Here is a 17,601-nt window from a genome sequence, read left to right on the forward strand (position 1 = left end):
GTGGAAAATCCAAAACAGGAATTTTCATCAACCATAGCGATTGCAACCATGACACCAGTTCAGAACTGGTTGGCTTCTGATCAGAACATACACTATAGAGAAAACAGTGAAGATCTAAAATACAAACCTGAGGCAGGACGTAGATGAGCCACCCTCAGATACAGTGGGCTTCCCTGGTGACTCAGATGGTAAAGAATCTGCCTGCAAAGCGGGAGACCTGGGTTTGATCCCTGGGTGGGAAGATCCCCTGGAGGAGGGCACGCCAACCCACTCCAGTATGTTTGCCTGGAGAATCCCCATGGACAGGTGGTCCTTGTGGGCAACAGTCCATGGGGTCACAAAGAGTCAGACACAACTGAGTGACTAAGCACACACTAGGTAAAGCGACTGGAGAGCCATTCCCTATGCACGGAAACTCCAAGATGAGAATAGTAGGACAATTAAAGGAGAAGGCCAGGCCCTGCCTAGACCACATATTTCCTATTCTAGGCCAAAGGGGAGTGATGCCAAGGGATGTTCCCTACCCATACGCCTTTTTGGTAAGATCCATCTTTGCTAAGAGATATGTGTGCACACATGGGAGGATCCTGAGTTATACCAAATATGGACTGTGAACCAGGCAAATCAAAGTGATTGGCTAGAAGGAACTTGGAAGAAATATGTCAGAAAAGTAATTAAAACTGCCACAAGGGTACAACTCAGCGACTCTCTCCTTGAGTTCTCCCATGTGTCTATCCACACGTACTGTACTCTTTTTCCCCTTAACAAATACTTCACTTATTTCACCACTGTCCATCTTTGTGGGAATTCTTTTCTGTATAGCCAAAGGGCCAGGGCTCTTGCCACTGACCACTGGTCTAGTGGCTAGGGTCTGGTGCTTTCACCACTGCAACCCAGCCCCAATCTCCAGCTGGGAACCCAAGCCCCATTCCAAGCCACTGCAGGCTGAGGCCACCCGAGGTCAAACCCAAATCACAACATTTGATATTCTCAATTGCCAGCTTTGACTTGTGAATTGTTGCCTCTCACATGTCAGCAACTCTTTTTTGTGTCCTTCACTGTAAAAAGCTTTAGAGATTTACAAGTGATTAGTCCCCTGAACCACAATGAGATTCTAGCTGTAAAACATACAGAGAAACTAGAAGGTCATTTTGGTAGCCTGAGCTTCCCCCAGAAATTGGGGTCTGAGATAAGGTCTTGAATGCAAGTACTTTGGGGGAGGGGTAATTCCAGGGAATAGGACAAGGAGTGTTCTTGATTTGGTCACTGCTATGGAGAATGGAGCTAGTTTATGCTGGAATCTTCTGAACAGCAATGTAGAATGTGCCTCCAAATTGCTCACTGGAAGGAAAAATGATGAAGGCATTCATGTGCCAGCTCCCTTCCTCCAGTGGTCAAGGACTGACCCAGCATGTGCTTACTCTCTGGCACTCCAGTTTGCCACCCAGTTCATACAAGCATCCCACACCACAGTGTCAGAGAAGACCTGGGGTACAAAACAGAAGGCATGCAGACAGGCAAAGCTGAGGTGCTCTCAGATTATATGTTTAAAGAAAGTTAGTTGTTACAACAATGGCTGGCTTAAAACATGGCTGAAGAAGATCAGACACAAGGCATAGAAACTGTCCAATACAGTCATGCCTGTATCAGAGGGCTACTGTTAGGCAGTGAGACTGCAACTTAGAAGTGCGAGGTCCCAAGGCTGAGTACCCTTACTTATGCATTGAACTATTTCCAGAGTTCTCAGAATTACTAAAAATATCATGAAGTTATGCTTCTTATACACTGTTACATTGGAAGTCTCTGTACAGTGTCATCTTCTTTGCTCTTTGTACTGTCAATTTCTTATTCCTATTCTCCTTTCTGTTCTTATTGACCATTGCTTTGTATTTTACCCAAGACCAATGAGAAGCTAATTTATCTTCAAATCTATGGTATGCATTTAGCAAATGAATAAGATATGGAAATTAGAATTAGGATACCGGGCCCCCCTTGATAATTTTGGCATAAGTCTCCTCTCTGAATGGAACCACTTCACTATTAAAGACCCCTAGAAACAATAAGACTATTGGTCTGGCACTAGGCTCCTTGGGTTCCTAGTGCATAAAGTAAGTGTTGGAGTGCTTAAAGTATTTTGAAGATCCATGGTCAATGATACTCGTGGAAGAACCAGCCACAACACATTCTGCCATATTTTTGGAAACTAGGCTTTGCTCCCCTTCTTCCCTGCTCCTAAACATTTCTCAGAGATGACTCTACTTTGCCTGACTTAACATCATCACCACCATGCACTCTGAAAGTCAAGTTCCCATCCCATTCCCAAGAACTGCTTTCCCTTAGAATCAGCATGCATCTCTAATTTCACTGTTTGGACACTGTCTCTGATGGAAGACCACTTTTCAAGGTCACTGACTCTAATTGCATTTGACCTATAAGGCTGTTAGCTCTGTGCTAATCCTCTTGCCCTTAGTTTGATTGTCTCTTTACTCCCAGCAAGGCATGGACCTAGCATTTGGAAGCACATACCTTGATTCTTTGCTAGGAGATTTGTTGTTACAGGAAATTGTGCCTTAGTCTATTGCTGTTGTGTGAAGGGATTCAATATTTCATAGAAACAAAATGATTAGATTCACTTGTGCTTTCAAGGCACTACATATTACTGTGCAGGAACTCATCAAGTTGAGTCTGATCAAAAATAATACAAAAGCAGAAAGGAATTATTCATTCCATCACCCTTCTTTTTGTAGTTCACATGAATACTCCATCTCTAATCCTACTCTTTAATCATATTAATCTTGACTATTTCTGTGGTAATTGGAAGAAAGTGATACTAATACAGGCTTAACAAAGACGGGGGGATATTTTCACCCATATAGCTGAACAATTAAGGGGTTATTTGGCTTCAGATATGGTTTTATCCAGTGTTCAATAAGAAGCAAATAGACATTTCTATCTTCATTTCTTGGCTTTGCTTCCACAACAGTAGATACATTTTCCACAGACCCTCACTCCCACCCAGCAGCTATTATATGACTGCATTCTCTTGTGGAGGAAAGACTGAAGACATTTCTTAGGATTCACAGTGAATTTTTTATTGTATTTCACTGAGTCTCATTAGCTTATGCATTTATTTTGGACTCTTATGGATTGCACTATGTCCCCTTATAAATAATCATATGCTGAAGTCTTACCCCACTCAGGACCTGTGATGGTTACCCTGTTTGGAAACAAGGTCATTGCAAATGTAATTAGTTAAGATGAGGTCATACAGGAGGAAGGTGAGTCCCTAATCCTAAATGACTGGTGTCCTATTTTCCTGTAAAGGAGAAATATGTAGACACAGAGGCACACAGGGAGGGTGCCATGTGACAGCAGAGAGACTAGGATGATGCAGAATAATCCAAGAAATGCCAAAGATTTCCATCAAAACACCAGAAGCCAACTGAGAGACATGGACCAGATTCTCCTTCACAGCTTCCAGAAGAAACTAACTCTGCTGCTGCCTTGATTTTGGAACTGTCAGACCGTAAGGCAATAACTTTCCATTGCTCAAGCCACTCAGTCTGTGGTACTTCGTTATGACAATATCAGGAAACTAATACATGGAACTATCACCATGTTCAGCTGGAAGCAATACTCTAGCCAGGGTTTAGTCACACACAGGCCCACTGTCCCAGGAATGGACCGACAGCACTGGAACAGACTGAGGGAAGGGGTGAGTCTCGTGGGGAAGTTAGAATTGGAGGATGAAAGGAAGTTGAGTAGAATGAACTCTAACTGTCAACAGTATAGGTCCCTGTATTTTATCAATTTCAGGGGCATCAGAGTTCACTTCGCTATATATCCATGTGATAAATATTTGTACTCTTTCAGTCTTTCAGTTATTCCTGATATTTTCTCTTCTATATAAATCCAAACATTTCTCAGGCCCCTGGAAACATTGGGAATGTCCAGGATTTCCTTCTCAGGTTGAAGGCATCACTACAAGAAATGACAATGTAAAATCCTTGAAAAACAAGTCAGAGTATTTATCAAAAAATGTTTATCTCAAAAGTATGAGATTTTACTACATTAATATACCAAAATCGTGAGATGAACATATATAGAAATTCTACCAAAAGCTAAACTTTGGAATAGTATATTAAAAAAAAAAGCAGCTTTCAGGTTGAGACAAATTCGATGGATTAATGATATGTGTGAAGCATGAAACTGCGCCTTGGAAGGGAGCTGAAGTCACTGCTCGTACTATTAATGTATATGTTAAGATAATAAAGGTTGAGCCATTGGTATATATATTCATGAAATGGGCTATTAACATTCTGTTTGTTTTATATTTAACTCTGTAGGGTCTACTAATTTACAATTAAATTAAAAAATCCACTAGGACTAATGAGCTAATAATTGCAAAGAACTCTGAGCATGGATAAAAGGCATCAAGGGAGGACAAACTTCTATTCATGAAAATCAAAACATCTGAGACTTTAATTACATCCCTTGCTAGAACTGACTTGTAATCAGTTATGGGGACTAGCTCATTAATGATCTACTGTGAGATTCCTAACAACATATTGAAAGCCATTTCACTTATCAAATGTGAATATACTTGAGAGCAGGCATTTTCTGATAATTCTGTCTCACTACGGAAGATTCCTTTTTTCATTCAAATCCAAAGGATTCTAATTACCTTTATTGTATAACACACCTCTGCATTGTAAGAATTTTTGTTTCTGTTTTTAAACTGGGCAGTGAGTATATGCTTGAGGGATATAATTTCTAGGATGGGGAAAGGAAGAATAAATAAAAGAATTTCTTTAAGTCTATGTGTAAAGACAGTTATGGACTCGGCTCAGCGAAAAAGACTCAGATATTTAGTTCTCAGTGCTGGAATCCTGACTTTGCCCAAGGAAGCACTGAAGGAAGTGCAAACATTTCTCCACCTATAGTATTTGTCAATCAAATGTTCTGGAAAATATACAAGGAAGCTTTATACATACACATATATACATGGGTATATATAATATCTAACCTGAACAATTTTAAGCCTACTTAAAAATGGAAAGAATAGTATTAATATAATGAACACTTAAATTATTCACTTTGATTTCAGCATATGTATTGGATATTTTGACCTATTTTTATAAAAGTTTGAACCTAATAAGTATTAGTTTATATTTATTATTTACATTGCTGCTGCTGCTGCTAAGTCACTTCAGTCGTGTCTGACTCTGTTCGACACCACAGACGGCAGCCCACCAGGCTCCCCCGTCCCTGGGATTCTCTGGGCAAGAACACTGGAGAGGGTTGCCATTTCCTTCTCCAAAGCATGAAAGTGAAAAGTGAAAGTGAAGCCACTCAGTCATGTCTGACCCTTCGCTACCCAGTGGACTGCAGCCTACCAGGCTCCTCCATCCATGGGGTTTTCCAGGCAAGAGTACTTGAGTGGGGTGCCATTGTCTTCTCTGTTATTTACATTGGAAAGCATTAATTAGTAATCTAGTGTTGGGAATTTAGATGATAACTTGTATCAGTTTATTCATCTATATATTCAAATACAATGAACCTGTATTATTTATATGAGTAAAATAAAACATCCTGGAAAATCATTCTTACTGAGCTGCTTAGAAATAATCTCATTGGGATGCTATTGAAGTTTTGTAAATTTTATTTTATTTTTACTTAAATCTGTGTGTAGTATCAAAATTTGTGATCAGGTTAATTACAGATCCCTGAAAAAACAGTGAAAATTTAAGATTTTATATTTTTCATATACCAGGGTGTTTGCAGGAAGTCCAGGGCTGGTATCTTGGCCTCACAAATTCATAAAATACTCAGGTTGCTCCTATAGTTCTATCATCCTTATCTATATCCCAGGTCACATCATCTTATGAAAGATACTCATGTTCTGTTATCAAGTCTTCATTTTGGTGAGGAAGATGGAAGATAGCATTTGCCAGTTAAGTTTACCCATTTAAAGGAGTAACTTTTTCTCATTTGTCTTTTTTAAAATCCCAAACCAATGACTTCTGATCATATCTCAATAGGTGGAACTAAGTCACTTGGCCATCTCAGGCAGTATGAAAAGTTAGGCCATACAGTATTTGTTAGGTACAGTGCCTCCTCTTAAAAAATGTAAGTGTGAAACAAAACATTTTATACACCACTAAAAAAGAAAAAAAATTTTACCAATGACACTATCACATGATTTTCTTTTCACTTAGAATATTAATTTGATAATTCATTTAAAGAATACTTTTAGATTTTTTATACTTAGAGTCATGCTGTTCTGTGCTCAGGACATTATGCATACATATATTTTTATTTAAGTAGTAAATTATAACAATCTTTTAAAAGACACTGTGAAAAGCAAGTAAATTCAACATGATTGGTACCAACAATACATACAATTCACTGATTATGTTGATATGACAACAAAGTAAGCAGCACTGACCAAATCACATAAGATCAGGTAATGACAATTATGTCATGAGGACTCTTGGTCAACAGTAGTGGCAAGACATCAACAATGGCAAGAATACAGAACAAAAACAAATTTGTCTCAGAGCAAGTCAGTATGGCACCCAAGAATTAACTGGGCTGATTTAGAATAGTCGGTGGTGTTTGCAGTATGACTACCTGAATCTGTGGCAGAAACTTTAAATTTAATTCAGATTCAAACAAAGGAGGTAGTGGTGCTCTCTTCTAAGTAACTCGTTAAGAATTGAATGCAATTATTTTCAAAGGGCAAAAAAATCTGGAAATTAGTTAAAAATGTTTTATATTTCATAAGTAGAACTGAGGGAGAAAAAAAGCACAATGGGTCATAGGCAGAGAAAAGAACCATAAACCAGAGGGCAGAGTGAAAGGTTGTTGTTGAATCACGCGAATACACCGGGATTCTTGGCCCCCGGAGGAGAAGAATTCAATCGGGGCCAGAGACGAGGCTTGATCACTCAGAGCTTTTGTGTAGTAAAGTTTTATTAAAGTATAAAGGAGATAGAGAAAGCTTCTGACATAGGCATCAGAAGGGGGCAGAAAGAGTACCCACTTACTAGTGTTAACAGTGAAGTTATATACTCTCCAGTGAATCCAAAGAATGTCTGGAGGTTGTAAAGACCTCATCAGACCTACTCCCATAATTTACATTTTAAGATAACAGAAGGTTGAATCCAAAGACTGTCCTTAATCCAGAGACTGTCCTCAGGCAGGATACATTATTGTTATATAATCCTAAGGAATGTGGAGAAAGAAAAAAAGTTTGTCCTTTCTTCCTCCTTGAGAATTCCAGACCCCTCTCTCCTTGGGGACCCCTAGACTCCTTACCAACCTGCCTAGGAAATGACTCTCTCAAGAGTAAAAAAATGATATTTGTTCAACATAGCCTTGACAGAAAAGCTCTGGAGGTAAAGTGCACCAAGGCATTGAAATTGCATCCCTGAACACATTAGGGGCACATAATTAAGCTGAGTGTGAGGGGCAAGGATGCCAATAGATGATAGCTCCATCATCTGCTATGAACTTGCATGCTCTCATCAGTGCAATTAAGATCACGTAATCCATCACCTAGCAGAGTACCTGGCATATAGTAGTACCCAAAATTATTTATTACACTGAATCATAAAATTAAAATTTTGTATTGGGATGAGGAGTTGAGAAATATCCCAGGATATTCCCGAGCATTATTTTTTAGCTGAGTAGGTGAAACAGAAATTCCTTTCAGAGATTTTTATTTTTTGGTGGTGGTGGTAGATGGTGATATCCAGGTTACTCTCTCACTTTGCAACCTGGGTGGGAATGAGTAGGTAAGAATCAGACATGTCCATCAAACCAAAGAAGCTGACTTAAATGTTACATGTTGAAAGAATATCCTAGGTGTCTGTCTAGATTATAACACAACATGGGATGTGCTGTCAGCAAAAAAAAAAAAAAAAAAAAGGATTCTGGATGTGTACTTGATGTCATTCAATTGCATTTATATGCACCTGCTCTCTGTAGCTTCCTGAATTGAACACTGTGGGATGATAACAGACGTGAGATGATAACTGGTAAAGTGAAAAGAGAGGCTTGGATTTGATGACTGAGTCTTTTGCTGCCCCCGCTCCCCTTCAGAGACATAAAATCAGTTTCTCTGCAGTTTTGACTCGAGCATACATAATTTAAAAATCCTCCAACATGGTTCTGGTGCGCAGCAATGTTTAGCATCCTCTGCTGCTGCTAAGTCGCCTCAGTCGTGTCCGACTCTGCGTGACCCCGTAGACGGCAGCCCACCAGGCTCCCTCGTCCCTGGGATTCTCCAGGCAAGAACACTGGAGTGGGCTGCCATTTCCTTCTCCAATGCATGAAAGCGAAAAGTGAAAGTGAAGTCATTCAGTCGTGTCCGACTCAGAGCGACCCCATAGACTGCAGCCTACCAGGCTCCTCTGTCCATGTGATCCTCCAGGCAAGAGTACTGGAGTGGGGTGCCACTGCCTTCTCCTTAGCATCCTCTAGATTGGATCATTTCTAAAGTCCTCTCTGACTTTCAAATTTCATACTTTAACACATTTATCATATATTTACTAGCTGTTGGAGGTTCTATTAGTTCCCATCTCTCCTTACAGTAACAGAAAACCACAAAACCTTCATAAAACTCAGGTAGGTTCGGGTTTATGAAATCCTAGAGCTAACTAAAGCCCCCAGAGACACAGAGTCAGAGAAATTCCCAGAAGTATGGGAGAAGAGCAAGAGTGTTCTGATCCTTTCCATTTATGTCTCTGACACTTTACCCTATAGTCTTTTGTAACCGCAGAACTTTATCGCAATAACAGTGGTTTCTCTGCTATGGTAGGAAAGATGGTCTGGACATCACCAAACTATTTTCATGGAAGAACAAGACTGATGAACTAAAGACAGTATGTGAGGGGAAACTATTACATTGCATAGACAGGAAAACCATTTAGGGGTTACTACCTGTAAGAAAAAGAGTAGCTTTTCAAATGTTATGGTTTGAATATGCCAAATAATATATAATCATACCAAATAATATCCTAATTACATTGATCTTTTGACACTCAGTCCTCGGCCTGTTAGGAAATCTTGTGCCTGATGAGGTACGGTGGTGGGTTTGTTCTCCACATTAGGAAACTCTAGAAATAAATATATCTGCCTTTAAACAGAAGCAAAGACTGGGCTCCCTCTGTTGGTCTTCTGTTTAACTGGCCTGCACCACTTAAAATAAAACAAACATGGTTATTATTTCCAACTCTGGCACCTCCAACTTTGGAGGCTGTGACTGCACAAGCCTCAGAGATTCATTAACATATACAGCTGTGGCTATAATGAAAGTATTGATAAGAGTTATGCACTTATGAGAAATTTCTCAATAAAAGTAATTCTAAATATACCACATAGTTTATTGATGCTCAAATGGGCCTATAAAGGCCTAATAAAAGGTCTTATAGTTCCTGAAGAATGAGTAGAAAATTGCCAAGAAAAAAATCAAAACAAGGGATTCTGGAAGATTTAAATTTTCAGATCGCATACAAACACAACACATGAGGAAACAGCAAGTTGTGAAAGATAATAGGAAGGACTTTTAATGGACAGATTGATAAAAATAAGCTTATGAAGGGTGTGAAGGGTTGATTTTTTCCCTCTTCCTTCAGTATCTCTCCCCGCAGGAGGATTATGTTTCATATTCCATCAATATTTTCCTTATTCATGTCAGTTTCTTTGACCAGTAAGAGATCAAAAGTTGTGATTGTCACTTCTATTAAAATTTTAAAAATCAGTATACTATATATATTTTTTCTCTTTCTTGTATATTGCATGTATGTATAATTGCATTTTATCCTTCTGTCTGGTTCCCAGAATGAAAATAATTTGAAACAGAGCTGCAGTGAATCTGCTAAAGGCATAGTTCTAGATGTTCTCATACAAAAATACAATGAAATATTTAGAGAAGAAGTCAGAATATACATGAGTAAGTAATATATTCTAATGCTTTACCAAACTCCCAACCACTCCATTACAATTATTAGTAAAGAACAATTCATTATTTGTTAACTATTGTATTTGCTAATATTAAATAATCAAGACAGAGTCAGAGTAATTTTTATCTTTTTCTCAGAACTTTTAATTTTAATGCCAGAGGAAGCTCTGTGTCCTTAAAAATTTAGGTTGTGATTATGATTATGCTTTTATGATTAACACTGTACAGCCTATAGCTGTGAGTGAGTAAGAAGGACAGTGAATATCTTATGTACCATACTTCTGTGTTCGTTTCTCCAGGTTCCTGATGGAAAACAATGCAATCTTTGTGCTGTTACATTTTCTCAAAAATGATATATGAATATTACACTGTCAATCATTTAACAAAGAGATTAACAAACAATAGAGAAAAAATTCATAAATACATATATATGTGGATAGATGTAGATTTGGGAGTAATAGAAGATACCCAGGAACAGTTGTCTAGGCATTTCCAAAATTTGCAGTGTTTAGCAGTTATGAAGACCAGACCAAATATTTGAATATTGGCTGGCAGTTTTCAGTTTTTCTGAACATGGAGACATGTGGTTTGGAAAAGACATTATTCAAAACTTAAGAGAAAAGCATAGTCTAATTAAAGAGAATAGTGGAAAGTAAAGTCTTTTCAACTCAGATTGATTGTCTGGTTTCATGAAGTCTTTAGATGCCTCCCTTCACCTTATTTAACTGGTCTTAAAAGCTTAAGGAAGTTTTTAGCTCAAATCAGAGCAATCTCAAAGGAAGTTTCTCAAATTGCAAAATGGGTTCTTAGAAATCAAGAAAATTTCTACTCTTTAGTGACTACATTCAGAAATGCAAAATCTAAACAAAACTTTTGCGCTGACTATAAAGGCATATTTAAGATCTTCAGAAAGAGCTTCTTATGCACTTTTCCTAAGCATATCTTCTGATAATTGTAAGACATAAAATAATTCACATTTCTTCTCTTCTTAAGGCAGACTAGTTTACTAGTTTCTCAATTTACCAGCTGAGAGATGACATATTGTACCTGTGTCTGAGAAAGATGACCAAATCTTACATCTCTTAGAGACAGGGGTAATTCAATGTGGGGACTATTAGGAGCAGCTGAAATTATTTAGTCAACTGATCTGATGTTTCTTGTTTGTTCTGTTTGCAACTTTTGGGGGCACAGGATTGTAAATAATTCCCAATGAAGAGACTTAAGATAATTATAGGAAAGAGGTCATGAAATAGCTACTACTCAAATTCATCAAGGAACTAAAAGAATTGCAAGAAACTTGCTGATAAAAACAAATATGTTCAGTAGAACAAAATGGTAGAAAAGCAGAGGACATCTCTGAAATTGGGACAAGAGAAATGATACCATTCCTAAAGAAAAAAGTAGAAATAAACTGGCAAAGGCAAGTTAGTAAGACAAAAATCTGTGATGAGCCTAGAGAGCTCACTGGACAGATTCCTTCCAGTGAACAAATTAAAGTCATTATTTTAAAAAGCAGAGACTTTCACAGATTCAAATGCCTTCAGGATCACTGTACTCCAAGAACTGTCTATGCATGGCTGAATCTAGAAAACAGACTCTTTGAAACATATCTAAATCCTATGACAGGTGCTCTTCAAAAGAGAGAGAATGCTAAGGCTAGAGGGGCAGAGTTTCTCCAGGATGAAAAACATGCCCTGAAGAAAAGGACGCATCCTTTTTTTTCTTCTCGAAACATTTTTAGTTTTTGGAAATTATCCTTGTGGATTAATTTATATTCAGTTTTTTCATTTTAAGTTGTATGTGAGTTCATAATAATTTATTATTCTATCTCCATCAGTAAATAATAAAGATGAAGCCTATTTTCAGCTACAATAAACAAGATTGCAAAGAGCCAAAGTATACACCTAAACAGGGACTTGAGAATATGCACATCTTCAACTTTGTTTCCCAAAGAGATGGGTTTAATTAATAGTCTCACCCTTTTCTCTACATTCTTAGGTTTGGGATTGCTTTCTTCTTTTTAAATAGTGTTTTATTCTATTTTGTTACTAATTTGTAGAACATATATTTAATTGTGTGTGTCCATTTATCCTTTACCAGTTATATGTACTATAAATGCTTTCTCCCAGTGGTGTGGGTTGCTAAGTACAGGTATTTTTAGTAATGATACTTTTAAATGTATTTATGTTTGTCCTTTTTGAATTATTTAAGAAATCCTTCCATACTCTGAGGCCATGATGACCGTTTCCTATGTTTCCTTCTAAGTTTTATAACTTAATCTTGTACATTTTTTTCATCTGGAAAATATTATTTTATAGAGAGATTTTAAAATATACATATGAGTAGTCACTTTTCCCAACACAAATTACTGAATTACTTGAAGTATTAGTCACTCAGTCATGTCTGACTCTTTGTGATCCCATGGACTGTAGCCCACCAGACTTCTCTTTCCATGGGATTCTCCAGGCAAGAATACTGGAGTAGGTTGCTAGGCTCTCCTCCAGGGATCCTTCTGACCCAAGGATCAAACCCACACCTCTTACAAGACATCTCCTGCATTGCCAGGCAGGTTCAGAAAATGTAGTCTTTATTTCCCCACCATATAGAGAATTTGATAACAGCTTGCTTGGTATAGTATCAGTCAAGAAAGAAATAGTCTATTGCCCTTACTCATTCTTGTCCTGTCTACTGGGCATGTCAGAAACCATGGTTAGAAACATGGGAGGAAAGGGATACAAATTAGGGAACTAGAGGAGGAGTGGAGATTAGTCCTGGGTGTTCACTAAAGGGACTGATGTTGAAGCTGACACTCTAATACTTTGGCCACCTGATGCGGAGAGCTGACTCATTTGAAAGATCCTGATGCTGGGAAAGATTGAGGGCAGGAGAAGAAGGGGACAACAGAGGATGAGATGGTTGGATGGCATCACCGACTCAATGGACATGGGTTTGGGTGGACTCTGGGAGTTGGTGATGGACAGGGAGGCCTGGCGTGCTGCGGTTCATGGGGTCACAAAGAGTCGGACATGACTGAGCAACTGAACTGAACTGAACTGAGAGGAGGAGTGGAGCACAGCTGCTTTCTCCCTGAAGATAGCCTCCCCAAAGTCCGCCCAGCTAAGGGAGGAGAGCACAAATAAAACAAATGAAAATATTTTTAAAATATTACAATGAACAGCCAAATACCCATCACTTAGATTCAACACATGACTTCCAAGGTTGCTCTGAGGGTTCACATTCAGTCAGATGATGAGGAAAGAGAGAAAGGAAAATAAGGTTTGGTCAGTTTTTATGGGCTTATATTATTAGTTTTGCACACATTTAGTTGGTCAGAAAACTCATTCATGTGGCAAGGAAGGCTGGGAAAAGTAGTTCCCAGATGGTTGCTTCAATGAACAACGGTTCTAGACTATGAAATAAGAGTGAACGTGTGGCATTCAGCTGGCTGTCTCACGTGAGTTCTGTTTTCTTAAGAGATCTCATGTATCCAAAATGTTTGTGTTTGTATGTATGTATGTGTGTAATGTGAGTTAATAACCTAGAAATTCAGTTTTTATTTTCTTGGACTTCAGCCTACAGACATAATTCATGGATTCCTGTGACATTTAGACTTGTATCTTATATAGATATATTTGAAATGAGACTCCTTCCCTGTGACGGTTGGTGACATCCTATGTCGTATACGCAAAAGTGTCCACTAGAACAAGGTGGGATATTATTCAGAATTACGTGCAGTATATCAGTTAGAAATACGATCTTCAATTATTTTGATTTCTAATCCATAAAAGCATAGCTATATACATTTGCAAGACCACTTAGGAAACCAAAGATTAAAATCAGTTAGTTTTAAATACTCAAAAACAAACAAAATCCAGGAGAGTACAGCCAGTAGCCTAGACTCAGCGGTTCTTAGTGTTGTGTTTTACCTATGTTCCTCTACAAATTTCTATTCTGATTTCATCCAGTGGCATTAAAATATTTGTTTAGAGTAGTTTTTCATTTGGTGAAATTAAGTAAAAATATTAATCTGCCAGCATCCAACATTGAAGTCATTTTTTGGTCTCTTAACAACTGCCTCTCTTCTTAAAAACTTCATTACTCAACTTGATAAAAGGTTCCTACCACTATGCACTATGTCTACTGATTCAAAAAATAAATTAACTTGGAAACTATTGCTTTTGCTCTTTATTCCACTCCTAGGAAGAGGTAGTTCTGTTGAGGTACCATTAACTTCTCTAATTAGATTACAGTGTCAGAGGGTGAAGCATTGGAGTTAAGAAGATAAAGTATTTTGCTTCTGCTTTGAGTCATGGCAAGTTCCATCTTAGTTCTTTATGTGGGCAAGGTTGCATTAAGCCATGGCCCACCAGAATACAGGTTCATCCTGTATCCACCCACTCAGCCACATTGAGATATGTATTAGAAAAAGAGTAAGGCCTATCTGAAAGGAGAAATATTAAGCCTGACTAATTTCAGCCTTTGGGGCATCAGAGTTCTCTACTCCCTAGTCTATCTCATTGCCATCGCCAAAAGCTCCTTTTCTTATTGCAATATTTGATAATCCTTTCCTAATTCAGTGACTTTTTGACATTATCACAAGCACCTCAACACTTTGATCATCATCAGAGACTAACAAACCCAAACTTCAAATTTAACCATTAGCTTGTAAGAGATATTTGCTTGGAGAGTTTTCTTTGTAATTTTAACTTCTGAGTTTTCAACATTTTATGATATTCAATTTTATATCTTTAGTTTTTCTTGGGTCACTCCTCCATGTGCAGCAGAGCAAGAAAAAGTTAAAACGAGATACATTATATACAGTAAACTAGGAAAAAGGATAAAATCTTCCAAGAAAATAGAATTGAGCTATCATCAGGTAGTTGTTTTAATAAATAAATAAGGAAATAAAAGATAAAGGGAGTTTGGGAACCTCACTTTATCTTAGAGTGGCTTTGATTTCAGGACACTGCTACTTGAGTTTTGAGTCAGAAAATGCTGAATAAATCCATTCTTTGCCCACGTAAAAAAGTTATTATGCCAATCTTCATTTTATTGTATTATTCAGAATGCTCTATCTGATGAAACAATTTCCACATCTCAGTGGATTAACAGAGTTTTATTCTCCATTAACTCAAAGTCCAATAGGATGGAGAAGGGTGGACGCTCTGCTCCACAGAGTCTCTCTGGAACCCAGGCTCATCCTATCAGGTGGCCCACTGTTCCCAGGTCCTTGGAGGCATCAGATGAACCCTGTCTTTGGATGGCCGATAAACAAAGAAGGAGAAGCGCATGAAGAGGGTCACCCTGAAGGCTTTTATAAGCCAGGTCTGGGGGTGGCATACATCACTTTCACTCATATCCCAAGGATCAGACTTCATTAGCTGAAGAGGAGGCTAGGAAATGTAGTCTAATTATGATCCCAAAAGGGGGAAAAGGGGTTTTCATGAACACATTCTTTGCCACTCTTCTGCTTATTTTGATTTAGGTGTTCATTTTAATTTCCAAGATCATGGAAAGCTCACTTCAAAATTATTGGGATAGGAAACTTTTACTTTCAGATGTATTTAAGCCAGTATCTTTGTGTCTTCTTCTTCTTCTTTTTTTTTACCACTCTATCTCCAGCCAAGTTGTAAAGAACCTATTAATTACAAAATCTTGATAATAGCACAGATTTAGGGGGATCCAGTTCTGGCACAGTTCTTTTTCTAAAGTCCATCAATAAATATAAGAAGAAATGGGAATCTAGTATACAAAAGTTGTACTATCTCCTTGCACTGAGGAGAAAAAATAATTTATTTATCAAAAATTCAATTGCTAAGAAGGAAACAGTAACTCTACTCTCAGAATCACTAATAGGCTAAAGAACCAGCAGGTAAGAAGGCTGGCAACAGAAAACTGTTTGCATTTTATAAGAACACTATCAGAAACTCAGGAGCAAGAAAATCCACTTGTAAAAGGTTTTGATCTTGTAGTTAAAACATGAGCTATGGGAAATAGTAAAAGAAAGGAAGGAAGACATTCCAACTCAGCATACATAAGTTTTATACACAGGCAAGGAGAAATGGATCAAATTAAGAAGCACATTGAAGTGTTAAAATCTCAACTGGCCTTTTCAAAAGGGTACTGAGAGACACCAAAGTGAAAAAGAAGTGGATTTCTAGAGTCAGTAGAGTCAAATTTCATTCTGTAGATAATAAATTAAAGATGTAAGGAGTCTTTCAGCTGCAAGTAGGATTCAGAAGGCAGGGGAATTCAAGGAAAAACAATGTTTAGGGAGGAGGATATGTAAACGCTTGTACTGGGCTCAAAGATACGGGTTTGCAAAGCAAAAGGAATTTCATCTCTAGTTCATAAGTCTATTTCTCTAGTAGAAATGAATGTGAACTAAGGAAGAAATCTTTTCTGGGAGGGATCAACCAAGGTTTAAGGAATTCAAAAGTTGGGGGCTGGTGCTCCAACCATTTGTACATAGTAACATAAATGTCAGCAAATGGCTAAGAAGATGGTGGTTCTTCTGAGGATGGAAAATGAGAGAGAGAGAGAATTTAGGGAAGTAGGAAATGCCAAGCAGTAAACTAGACCAGTCTTTGTTGTAAGCTTGAAATTCTCAGCTCATAAGAAAGAAGAAGTTCCAGCCCTAGTTAGAGACCACACTTAATAAAAACTTGGGATTGCAAGAACTCTGATCTCTAAAGGGGAAATATGAATTAAGATCAATGGGCTAAATACAACGGAGAAAGAGGTCCATGTGGAGTTGCTAACAATCTCTACTACATGCAGTGGAAGAATGCAAGTCTTCATCAGGGCACTACTGATCAAGAAATTCCATTTCTCTATCAAGACACCTAGGTGAGTTCTCCTTTAATGAGGTTCAGTAAAATAAGAAGAAAATGCAAGAGAGAAAATGCTTTTAGGCATAATCTAGGATTTAATTTATCTGTAAAAAGGGATACAAGATTTAATTTCAGTTATTAAATATCACTGTGGTAAAAGAAGTTTTATATAATAACATGAAGGGTTAATATAGTTAAAATGTGCAAATTTGGTTGCAAAATTGGGGCATTTTAATTGTTGGCTTTCTGTTATCTGGGCTCTGCTATTAGCTGACAAATCTTGTACAAGCTTGTCTGGAGAATAGGTAGGAGAAGAGGAAACAGAAACTTGGATAATTCATTCTAATTTGGAGCACGCCTTTGTAGGTTACTCAATTAATTCCTCTACTGACCCATATTAGACACTTTGGGGGACAATATCAAAAGGAATTCTCACAATGGCCTAAGGGGATGGTCTGCCAGTCCAACTGGTCCTTGTTAGACTATAAGCTCAGTGGAAATAAAAAATTATGATATTTTAATTATGGTGACATACTTTAGTCCTGAAATATGTGTTAAATCATATTCACGAACTTATGTACTTGAATACAAACCCTCTGTTGAAAATTTCCTCTTCAGGAAGACAAGAAATTGAAGTAACAAATATAATCGCTCAGTCGTGTCTGACTCTTTGCGACCCCATGGACTGCAGCCTACCAGGCTCCTCTGTCCATGGGATTTTCCAGACTACAGTACTGGAGTGGATTGCCATTTCCTTCTCCAGCAGATCTTCCTGACCCAGGGATGGTACCCAGGTCTCCC

This window comes from Bos indicus, chromosome 8 (assembly GCF_029378745.1).
Source record: "Bos indicus isolate NIAB-ARS_2022 breed Sahiwal x Tharparkar chromosome 8, NIAB-ARS_B.indTharparkar_mat_pri_1.0, whole genome shotgun sequence".
NCBI classification, from domain to species: domain Eukaryota; kingdom Metazoa; phylum Chordata; class Mammalia; order Artiodactyla; family Bovidae; genus Bos; species Bos indicus.